Raw genomic sequence first — 13122 nt, 5'->3', positions numbered from 1 at the left:
TTTATCTCTTCCTTAGCGTTAAGGAAGAGATTAATGATATGTTTTATTTGGAGTATGATGCTCTATGGAGCTGAAACGTGGACGATGAGAAAGACAGACAGAGAACGGCTTTTGAGATGTGGGTGTGACGCAGAATGAAAAATGTCAGATAGCAAGACCAAGTAACAAATGAAGTATTGAGGAGAATCGGAGAGAACGGGAAAATTCTAAATGTAATTGATTATAGGAAAAGGAACTGGATAGAACATTGTATGAAAAGAAGGTATTTAATAGTGGGTGCGATAGAAGGATTGGTGAATGGAAAGAAAGGAAGAGATTTCAAACGATTGATGAGATTATGGAAAAGGGAAAATATACTAAAACAAAGAGGTTAGCAAAGCTAGAACAAGATGGAGAGCAGCAGCCGTGATAGGACCGACTATAATGGCATAATACAATGAATGAATGAAAACTCCCATAATTAAATCCGAAAATATTAAGATAGTTATAATACCTAGATATTTTTACATCTGGAAGTAGAATTATGGTGATACTGTGAACGGGTTTTGTAAATATTGGCAAAAGTCACCTAAAAACAATATATATTTAGAATATGATTTTTCCAATTATAATATTTTTATTCCGTTTATAATAGCTAATGGATAATAAATATTGTATAATAAATGTAAGGACAACGAATAAGAAATAAATTATTTTGAAGAATTGATTTATAAATCATTTTTAGTCACTTAATTTAAGTTGCTACAATGAAACTTTTAGTCAGAAAAGGGATTTTACAAATTAATTCGAAAATTTAGTAACATTTTTATTTTAAGAAAAGGTAAGCAATTTTAATAATGTAAATACAATTAATTTTATTCATGTTGTAACTATTTTGATGATAATAATAGTTTATAACACCCACATACGACCATTTTATTTTAATTTTATTTATTCACATATATATATATATATATATATATATATATATATATATTTATATATAGGTTGACCGAGCGGATTATTTACGGGTAAGAATTTTTTGATCTTATAATCATAACTATATGATTTTGATTTTTAAAAAAATAAATTTCTGAAAATAATTCTTTAAATTTCTGTTAATTTCTAAATGTGCAATTTATATTCCAAGTTTTATCTTAGTTATTTTTTCTTAAAAAGCTGCAGAAAACTATCACTAGAGAACTATCGATTTAAGCTAGAATGAAACCACAAAAATATATGTCACTGCATCGAGAAACCTAGAGAATAGTAAAAAGTAGAATGCCTCAGAGAACCATACGTATAAATCTACCATGATTACCAGTGAGAATTGTGACATATAATGTTGGACACACTTGACAACTCCGTTATTCAAGTCTTACAAAAGACAAATCATTTTAAATTCGGTGTAGACAGACAACTAAAGTTCAAAAAATCTAATTTCCTGCGGTATGTTGAAAGTAATTATATACTTTTAAGAACAGTTAGTTGTTTTAAAGAAGAAAATTACTAATTATCATTTTTTGTTTATAAATAAATGTTATGAAGTTTAGGCATTTTATGAATCCACATCTATATGTATATAAATATTTTATTTTTCTATTTTTACCTCTCATCATTAACAAAACTTTAAACAGATTTTAAATTGTTTATGTAATGTAGGTTTTGTTCATTAAACATTAGATATAAATTTAGTTAACTACTGTGTTTTTTTTGTTTTGTAATTTGTTGCATAATTTTTCTATATCATTGAATGTTTAAATAAAATTACTTTTCAGATTTCTTCAGTAAAACTAAAAAACTATAAAATTAAAATTATGGTAGCTCTAAATTTCAATATTAAAGTATAGTAAAGTTCCATGAATAAAATCTGATCTGGACATCACATGACATCCTTGTACGCCTATTATATTATATAAACACATTTTTTTTAAATGAAAAGTATAAAAAGTTTAATTTCATTAATAAATTCTGATATTATTTCATATTTTTTGTATTGTTATTATTTATCGTAAAAGCCTTTTTATAACCGGAGGTTGATAAATATTAATAAATCAATATATTTAAATTAAAAAAAAGTTAAAAAAAAGGAAATGATATCTGATTCGATTTGCATTCGCCTTGTAAAATTCAAATATTTCATTAATTTGTCGGCCTCCGTGGCGCGAGTGGTAGCGTCCCGGCCTTTCATCCCGGGTTCGAATCCTGGTCAGACATGCCATTTTTCATACGCTACAAAATTCCATTTCCATATCCCACGCACAATCTTCAAGCTTATGTGGCAATATCATCAAGAAAAAAAATATTATAATTTCATCTGGCTATAACTCTGGAACCAATGAAAATTAGTACCACCTATAATGTATCCTTGAAAATCTCTCAATGAGGGCTTATTACTGCAGTTAAGATAAAGTCCAAAATCAAAAAAAAAAATTGGATTTTGGGCTTTTCTGGACACCTTTGGTTCAGTCGATTTCAATCAATAGGTGAACTAGATGTTACAACAGTCCTAAATTCAAAATTGCAGCATCCTATGGCTAATCATTTTTGAGTTAATCGAAATACATACGTACGAACAGACGTCACACCGAAACTGGCCAAAATGGGTTCAGGAATGTCAAAATGGATATTTCCGTTGAAATCTGACTACCAACATTTTTCGCAATCACAATATTTTCTTTACTTTGTATAAGGAAGTAAAAAAGCTCAATTTAAAATATTTCGTATTCTAAAAAGTAAGTCAAAGACACCCACTTTTATACAGAATGCTCAGTTAAAAAGATTTAAAGATAAAATTTGAGTTTTAATTTTTTATTAAAAACCTAAGACAATATTTTAAGTGTTTGTTAAAATGTACTTAATACCAAAAATCAATCTTTTTTTGTTAATTTTTAGCCAATATAATAGTTTTTGTTGATTTTATATTTGATATAATATCAAGTATTTCTAGACATTACGCTGTAAAAAATTGTTTTAACATTTCTATATATTGTTAACAAAATAAGATAGGAAATTTTTATTTAAGAACTACCGATAATTCATTAAATGATTGAGAGCATTATTAATGAGTGAAATTACTGATAGTTGTGTAAAATAATAAACAATTTTATGTGTTTTTTGCTTATTAATCGTCACAAAAGAAAATTATTTAAATAGCTCATCATTCATCATTAATTTATTCCTGTACATATATATATATATATATATATATATATATGAGATTCATTCTTTCTCGTTTAATGTGCTCAATAAAAGAAAAAAAAAATCTAAGAGTTATGATGTAAAATATCTTCCCAACTAAACAAATTCAGATTGTAATGAAATAATTTTCTACCCTACATGTAATAAAGACTTTAAGTCGCTGATCTACTGATCGACCCAACGATTTGAATGGTATTCCTGAAATGTCTAGATACTCTTCATTCGGAGCCTGTCCCTCGTAAATACAATTACTTTACATATAACGGACTGGGTTTTTTACGTCCACCAATCGCCAAGGCTAGACGTATTATTAATTATAACCTTACTATAGGCTGCTGGATACTGAAGGCAATATCGAGGATCAGTTAGCATTAAATATGATGGTTTTGGCCATGTTTCGAAACATCAAATTCCCCCACGGAAAAGCTAATGCAGCCGATTATTAAAGCTCGTAACACTTTACATCTGGGCCATTCGGACTCACGGTGGAGAAGATTGTGATTTTTTTGAGAATTTTCAAAAAGAAATAAGGATAAACCTTATTTTAAAATATTTTCCAAGATGAGATGACATTCCTATGTAAAATAAAATGTTTATTTTTAATCTTCTGAAGGCTGGAATCTGAAAATCAAATCTTATATCTATTCTTTGATCCTTAATTATTAAAAAATAAAGTTTTTTACTGAATTATTATTATTATTTCATGAAATTCAACTTAAAGTTTTAAAAAGTTACTAAAAAATTAACATTTTTTTTAAACCATTAAAGTGAGAATTGTGAATATTCACTATTCATAGAAAGTTTTAAATTACGTAGGGGCTTTAGTAAAAACTCATTTACAAAAGCTTCTCAAACTGAAGAATTTTTGTTTTACTTGGTTTTTTCTATCGTTAACGGTTATTAAATGGAGCGCAAAGATTATTTCTAAAATGTATCAGAGCATTATTTTTTTAAAAATTAAATAGAATAGAATAAAAATTTTGAAATGATTAAAAATAAAAAAAATACTAATATTTTATACGTAAATAATTCTATTAGAATGCTATTTAGTTCCATTAGAATGCTACTTCTTTACTTCCATTTCTATAAAAAGTCTTAAGAAGCAGGTCTCTCCATAACCTTAAGATCTATCCTTCTTTGCTATAAATAAGATAGAAAATAGTTTAATTGAATACTAAATATTTTATTGATTGAAAATATATTTGCCGTAAAAATATACACAAACCCTTCCTTCTTTTTGCTATACATGTCAATCGGTTGGGTAATAAATTGCAAACGAAATGTAGTTCCAGTCATAGTATTATCTATTCTTTTGATAATATACCAGAGTACAATATACGTATCTGGTTAGATCGAAGAGTATGTTTACAGAAAGCAAATGGAAAAAAGTTTTTTTTTTAAATTACTGTATCTCTGCTAATATAAGATATGATAAATTTATTTTAGAGACGAAATACTTTTTTTATAAGGATGTATTATTTGAGACGTTCAACATAGTTATTCATTTTCTAAATTAATTATTAGCTAATGTTTATTAGAGTAAAAAAAATTTAATTCTGTTTTAAAATTAAAATTTGTTTACACAACAGTTAACTGCTTGTTGAATGAAGTTATGACGTATTCCAAAAAGCAATACAGTTCATTAGAATATTTTTACTTTTATTCAGATAAGTTTTAGAACCAATCCTCTTTAAGTTAGGTTATTAAATAACTTTTAATGATCAAGTTTTATTGCCTTCTTAAAAGTGTTATACCTTTAAAGTACGTACTATTGATTAAACTTGATGTTATCATAACCTATAATACAAGGTACACGACAAAAGAAGAAATTTATCACCCTTCTTTTGAAAATGCAATTCGTTCACCCGTGTTTCATTGATATCAATCTTTCTATTGATTCCTATTTTCTTTTAAAAAGAAATTTCAATATAATGATTTATGTTAAATTTACATATGATATTATTTATACCTTTATTATACAGAGTTTTAAAACACCCACATTTATTTCTTCAGTTGAATGAGTCATATTTATAATTTGAATTAAGTAAAGGTTTTAGTGATTCAGAATTAACAAAATAACTTTATGCTCTTATTTTATTTTATAAAATATAATTAATTTTCAATTGTCTAAAGTAGCCTACTTAAAAAAAAAATCAGATTGAAAAGTAATCGATCAACATAGTAAATATAACATATTTTATCAATAGTATTCATGACGAAAAACAAGTATATAAAATTAAAAATTTTAAAATACCCACAATGAAATAAACGGTAAGTAGAAAAATATTAATTAGAAAGGCTACGAAACATTCAAAAGTCGTTTCGAAGAAACATATCTACCGCAGCGTCCCCTGACAACTTATAAACATAAAACTAATCTAAGAACCTGCTCTGAGGTGATACCTATATATTCCAAAAAAACCGCATCAAAATCGGCCCAAATATTTAAGAGAAATACATCACCTGTAGCGCCCCATGGTGACCTATAACCGTAATTTTACTTCCATTTCTATAAAAAGTAAATTATAGAAATCTGAAGATTTCTATAAAAATAATATATGGTGAAACATATCTAGGAACTTGATTTGAAGTGATATCTATGTAATACAAAAAACCGCATTGAAATCGGTCCAGTAGTTTTTGATGAAATTAGTAACAGACACACACACAAATCCTCTTATCCCAAACGCATATACCATCTCCGTTCCGTAGTGGATAATAACACCTGAATATACAGAGCGATTCGAAATTTAACGTCAATCACTCGGTTCTACAGCCAAAAATTATAAAAATAGTTCATATAAACAAAGATCAGAAAACGGTTCGTTAGCGAGTTTCGGCTCGGAAAACATTTAGCCCTGCTTTCTGCTCCCTCTGTGAGATTAAAATCCTTGAGGTACACATCAAGGGGTAAATTTTGGCTTACGGTTTTTGATCTAAGAAATTGAAAAAATTAGACCTCTATCTTATTTAGGTTTTAAGAAAAACGGGATAAAACACGAAAACGTTTTGTCAAAAAAAAAAACACTTTTTTAGATTTGGAATAAAATAATTTGTTAATATACAAATAAACAAATAAAAATTTCTAGTAAACTTTATAAAGAATTTAATTTTGAGAAAATTGATGTAAGTAACGTCTATTAAAATTAAATTCCAATTCAAGAAGTTCAACTTTAATTAGAAACAAAACACACAAACCTGATCGAAAAAGATATGATTTTAAACAGAACAATTTTCATCAGTATTTGAACGTATTGTAACTGAATACAAACAGAAAATTTTACAATAACAGAAAAAATGAATAAAAAGATAGATTTAAAGAATAAATCGCGTACTTTTTGGTTTTTTCTAAAGATTTTTAAATATGAAAACGGTTACCTGATGAAGCTGCAAACATTTCAATAAAGCAGTTGCTCAATGTGACCACCAACCTGTACAATGCGTAGTTCGGCTCGGCGAATCCATGCTAGCCGGACACGTTTAATAGGGTCATTATTATTCTTAATAGTAGCCCCAGCTTTTATTATGCGATGTCTCAATTCTTATCTGCCAGTAATAGATTGATGACTTCATCCAAACCTAAAGGAAAATATCCGCTGGTGTGAGATTGGAAGATCGAGATGGCTCTTTTACTGGTTCTTTTCGACCAGTTCACTGCTTACTAAATGTGTTATTTAAATGATTCGTCACACCACGACAGTAGTGAGTAGGTACGCCTGCTCAATACTGTCATTTTCTTTCTTATACATCTGTAGTTCCCCCAACCCCTGAAGTCGGACAGGCAATTAAGCATAAACTCAGCTCCGGAGGATGCTTTCGCCTCAAACTACCTCAGCAGGATGTAAGGTCCCGCCCAGGCAAAAAAAAATCGGTCTTTTTCCACGCCATGCCTCAAATGAGGAGTTCCCAAAGAGGAACTCAACATCGGGGCTTCGGTCTTGACGCCTGGCCTCTAGTGAGGAACCCCCAAAGGGATCCCCCACCGGGAGTTCCATACCAATGGCATCTCAAAGGAGTCCCCACCCTATCATTGAAGGTGGAAAACCAAAGCCACCCACCCCTCCTGGGGTGAGGAGCTGCTGGAGGACTTACGGTTGAGTTTTCAGCGAGGAAGGAGATAGGATTACTTACATTCACACTGTAATAAATCTTATACATAAAAAAAAGAAAAAGTACTTTTAAAGGATGTACAATTAAATTTTATTAATTCATTTCCTTCGTATTTTTCCTAAATAACACTATAATGTGTCTAACTCAATAACAAGTAACAAAGTAACTCAATAACAAAGTGTTTTCAGACATATGTTTTTATGAACTTTTTTCCTTCTGAGTTTTTCTTTTTTTCTTTCCTCCTGAATAACTCTATGTATAAAGATAAAACTGCAGAAATTTATCGAAAAAAAATTATTCAATAGAATCAGTTGAAAATTATTTTCAATTAATGCACATTTTTTCCATTTTTAATTATCGCAGATATTTGTAAAAATTTGAATCCAAACAAATATATGAGTTTGGAGGTACTATTTATTCAATTAATAAATACGTATAATTTGGAATCTGTAATGGGACACAATTTTCTAATACTCATTTTTTCAAAATATCCTTACTTTAAACAAAAAACCCTTTTAAAACAATTATATTAATATTTTTTTTAATCGTCATCGGAGGGAAATCTCTCCTAAACATCACCGTTCGCTTGGTGGTAGTGTTGGGCACTCACCGATTATAACACTGTCTCCGTTGGGTGTTGCAGAATCGTCCATCCTGCAGAGCGGGAAAGGAAGGAATTCAATGTTTTCCCACGGGTATCAAGGATAACGAACATCTACGATCCGACGCAGGACAGAAGCAGCCTACTCCTGCAGGCTGTCAACCTAATCTACTCTTCTGCTTTCTTTTTCTTCGATAATGCTTCTTGCCATCTCAGAGACTGCTTGCCATTCTTCCGCCCGACAGCATAACGTTACTATGCTACCTTTTTTTCTCTGTTTAGCCTCTGGAATCACCTTATAAGGTATTATTACTTCAGAGGATGAATGACGATGAGATGTATGAATGTAAATGAAGTCTTGTCTTGTACAGTCTTAGGTCGACCGTTCCTAAGATGTGTGGTTAATTGAAACCCAACCACCAAAGAACAAAGAAGACTGGTATCTAGTATTCAAATCCGTATAAAAGTAACTGCCTGTACTAAGATTTGAACCTTAGAACTCTCGACTTCGAAATCAGCTGATTTGCGATGATGAGTTCACCACTAGACAACCCGGCGGGTCTGGTATGCCACCTGCGTCAACCGATGTTATCACCAACACACGTCACTCCTTTTGCTCTGTTCATTTATTGCAGTAGAATACGACGTAATCCAAATCATCTAATCTACCATCGTCATCGCGCTTCGGCTTCGATCTCCTGCGTCACGTACGACCTAAAGTAACCATGACCTGATAGGAACCTGGATCTGCCAAAAATTGATCTTTCCAAATCCCCAGCCGACCCACTACGCTAAGCTCTTTATCAATCTGTGCGTTCACTTATCCCTTGTCGATCATCTCCATCTGTCGAGAAGAAAATCGTACGAGATGCCCTGTCCTTTCCTCGGTAGCATTTATCGCTGAACCTCACTAGCATGTTTGCGGTGACTCAATGGCAATCACAAACGCCGTCTCAGAACTGATGGTTCTGTATCTCGAGCAGATCCGCTAGGTGATTCTCCTCTTTACCCACTCGAGCGTACCCGAGCGCTTGTTGGACTTTCAGGATCCTAATCCAAGCAGGAATTGTGAAAGAGGGTAAATTTTATGACACTAGACTGCAGACACCTTTTCAGAGCTCCCGGATCTTTAAAGTTGGTTTCAAAGTATCTTTATCTTAAACAATAACATTTTTTAAATAATTATGTCTTGCTAAAAGTAGAAACCTGTAATCCTTTTTTATAAGTGCATTTATAAAAAATGGTAATAAAATGGGTATACTTAAAAGTATTATTTTTGAGGTCAGTTTTATTGACGTCGAAAACACTCTTCCTATCATACATTAACATAAAATGCATTTTATTGTTATGCTAATGGTAAGTGGGAGTTCATAATGCATGTATACGTAACATATTTTACTAAATAAAATATAATTCCAGTTACAGTAAAATGCCCTTTCATTTATGTATTCTCTTCAAATACATTAAATAAATATCTATTTCAGATAAATAGTACTGGAGATAATTTTTAAAGCTATTTAAATTATATGGCAATTGAGGATACTTTTATACGGTTTACTAATTTCTGTTCATTTCTTAGTTAGTTAGCTGGCAAGTGAAGGCATTAGAAGGCATAGCACCTGATCGCAATTCAATACTTGGACAGTGGAGAGCTAAACTGTATGATAATATTTTATTGAATTTTCGAATTGTGAAAATTTCTCTTTACTTGATCACTGACCTAATGTGAACACATCTTGCCGATCATGCCAATGCAAATTAAGATTGAGAAAAAAATAAATTACAAATGATATTGAGAGAAATATAATTTTTAGATGTTTTTCAAGGTAAAATTTTAACAAAACAAAAACCACTTATTCAATGAAAACTTGAAATGATTTATTTACCTTTAAAATGATTTATCACACAAAGGGTGTTTCCATTTAAAACCTTTGAGTTAAAAACCCTGGGCTACCCTCTAAGAAGGGGATTGAAATTCTGTTTTGCGTCAAAAGGTAAAGTAGTTGACCGATACCTTAACGTGAAAGTTACAGTATTCTATCTGTAAAGTATTTTAACGTTGTTGAGGGGTTTCCATACTTTTGACTCACTCTGTATTTGATTTTAGTTTAATATTGGTGGAGCTCAATGTGTTCCGATTCTTTGTAAATAGTGCCTTGAAGCATTTTACTTGGATCATTCCTTGGGAGATTAGTAACACAATTGCGTCCTGCTGATGCGATTTACCTTCAGTCCGTCCAATGAAGGCCTTTCGTTTCCTACTTTTCAATCTAGTAGGAATGTGCCTGATGGGGGTTAACTTTTGGAGGGTCCAATACCACTCCCTTATCGAGGAAGTAGCACTTGGCTCTGTAGGCGGTTCATAAGTTTGAAGATATTGAATTGTGATATTTGTTAAATTACTAAAATAATAGCAAACAACTGTCTTTATTTTATTTATTAGTCTATAAGTCCTATCTTTAAAAATCGTTCTATGGAAACGTTTTACAACATAAATAGATAAAATTCTTGCCTCTGATTTTACAAATTTAGATGTGTGGATTAGTAAAGTATTCCATCTTTGCGCATTACACAAATGTATATCAGTTTCCCTTACAGCAGTAGCATAAATCTTTACAAAGATTTATATTACAAATCTCAGGCACAACTTACATTATATTTTAAGAAAAAAAAAAACACTCTGTAGTGGTGTTGCGCACTCAGTTACAAGGAACAATCATAAAAAAGTTTTAAGAGTAGTAAAAAACGCATTTCTCTTGATAAAAAAAATTCCTTCGTAAATTTGTTGCAAGATGATGCTAGTAATTAAATGTTTAAACGTGATAAATTAACTTTAATTCTTTTCTACAGTAACACTTTAATAAATTCTACAGTAATTCTAAAAAATTCTATTGAGATTCATTAGTCATAAAAATTAAACTGGGGAAAAAATTAGAAAATCAGTAACTAGCTTACCTAACTGCTGATTCATCACTCAGAGCCGTCAGCAAGTTACAAAAAGTTCAGCAAATGGCGTAATTAAAAAAGTGCGGTGAATAGAATTATGTACTTGTTTTATTAAACCGCACGGCAATGACGTTGATTTAGTACAAAATTAAACATTTGAAATAAAAAAGTGCAAATAAATTAAAGTGCTATAAACAGTATTCTAAACTAAATTTAATGTACGGTATTTAACTTTCATCATTTTTTAGTTCCAAAAATAAACTAAAATCTTTTTACGGGTCGATTAACTAAATAAATCTAGTCAAATTTTTCATACAACTAAAACAATTTCGTGAATATGAAATATTTGGATTAAATGTATTCAGGTAAAAAATGAATAAACTTTTCGATGTAATTTCAGAGTAATTTCATTTAAATACCCGTGATATCATTTATTTAAATTCAATATTTGTGAAATTTAATTTTTTAAATTATTAATCATTTAAGAATTTTAAGTTAACGTACAATCATTGACATTTTCCGCCAATAATTTAAAACGGATGTATTACATACAATATATGATTCTAAATAAAAAAATTCGTTTTCATATGCAATATTTTTTGTGTAATACATCAACTATTAAGCTGTATTTCCTTCAGTCAGACAATATCTTACTCTAAATTATCCTTGTCGTTGAAGTAACATTCAGTCAAAATTTAATATTTTGATCACAACTTAGTAAAATAGCATTTATTATATTTAAAAATAATGATGTGATGAGAAATAACATCGGTGTAAAGTTTTTACGAAAAAAATCAGCACTTTTTGAGGAAACTTTCAAGTTGAAAACGATAACAAAATCTTTGGCTTTGTTTTGTATGTATATATACCAGTAAACCCGTCACGGCTCTTTCCGAGCTAAATGGTTATCTCCGTTTACCGTCGGTCCGGGGCTGTTTAGCTTGTCAGGGTTCTCTTAACTCGCTATTTTCTTCTAACAAGTGCCTTTCCTAGACCTCTTGTGTTCATTAAGATCATTCTTGTGAGAATAATAATGATAATAGATAAAAATTAAAGCCTGTTCAATTTATAAAAACTATCAGTTTATTGTAATTTCTTCGCAGCAAGTTTGGTCAGTGCAGACATTTACTTTGAGTGATCTCTAAGAATGAGAATTTCAAAACAGTCGGCCTCCATCTTAAAAAAATATTAGTTATAACTGGTTATACCCATACTTTTTACGAGTGAAAATGTATTTTGTTCGGTTCTTATCGTTACCCGATAAACACCAGTAACAAGTGATCGTACTTCGCGTTTCTAACTTTTTTTTCATTACTTTAGTTTTATGTTTATTAGGCAAGTAACAACCGGAGGCAGATGCAGCCAGTCGCGTCGTACATACGGTAAGAGTGGCTGTGTTCCTTGCCGCCGGGCCGTTCACCGTTGCAATCCTTTAAAAAATTGAAATAAAAAACAACCGAAAATATTTATCTGAAGAGTATTTGCAAGTTCCAATCTAGTGGATATCTAGTTTAGTATAGTCGTCGGAAATGGGAAAAATGTGCGAGCATTGTTGAAGTGTTTTTACTTTTCTTCGCCCCTTTCAAGGTTAAATTTCGAAAAATCTGGAAGTTGGTTTTATATGTTTATATGAAAATTACACACACTATAAGTTATGTTGATATCCTCATTTTTTTACCGAGAAATTCAAAGAAAATAGCCTGGTTTTAAAAAACTTCCAAAATCCATTTTAACCTTTAATTTGGAATTTAAAAAAAAAAAAAAGAAGTTAGTTTTTAAATATTAACATGACGATTACACTAAAATAATCGAGTTGATATCTTCATTTGTTAATGAGAAATTAAAAAAAAATCATAAGTTTTATTGTTACTTAATTTTAACTCTTTGAACTCGAAATTTCAAAATACCCTTTCTTATTGTACATTTACGCCGCAAGAAGAACATGTATACAAATTTTCATGAATTTATCTTAGTAGTTTTTTAGTTTTTGCTGGGTGTTGATGAATCAGTCAGTCAGGACATGTTATTTTATATTTATAGATATTCTATTACTTCTAGTCATTAAATCTAACACCCGTTAAGAGTGCAAACAGCAAATAATATTTTAGATTTGGAAAAATACATACCAGCGATTTAAGTAACAGTTTGTAATAAAGAGTTCAAGGTAAATCGAGGGTGTTAGAGTAATTGCGTTTCTTTTTATTCTAATAAACTAAGTATTTTAAACAAAGAAATATAGCTTAGCAATTTTTGTCCACTTTTTTGTTCTTTAGAGGAAAAATAAG

Source organism: Lycorma delicatula, chromosome 1, assembly GCF_047948215.1.
Source record: "Lycorma delicatula isolate Av1 chromosome 1, ASM4794821v1, whole genome shotgun sequence".
NCBI lineage: Eukaryota > Metazoa > Arthropoda > Insecta > Hemiptera > Fulgoridae > Lycorma > Lycorma delicatula.
The sequence above is the reverse complement of the archived record's forward strand: the minus strand, read 5'-3'. Positions refer to the sequence as shown.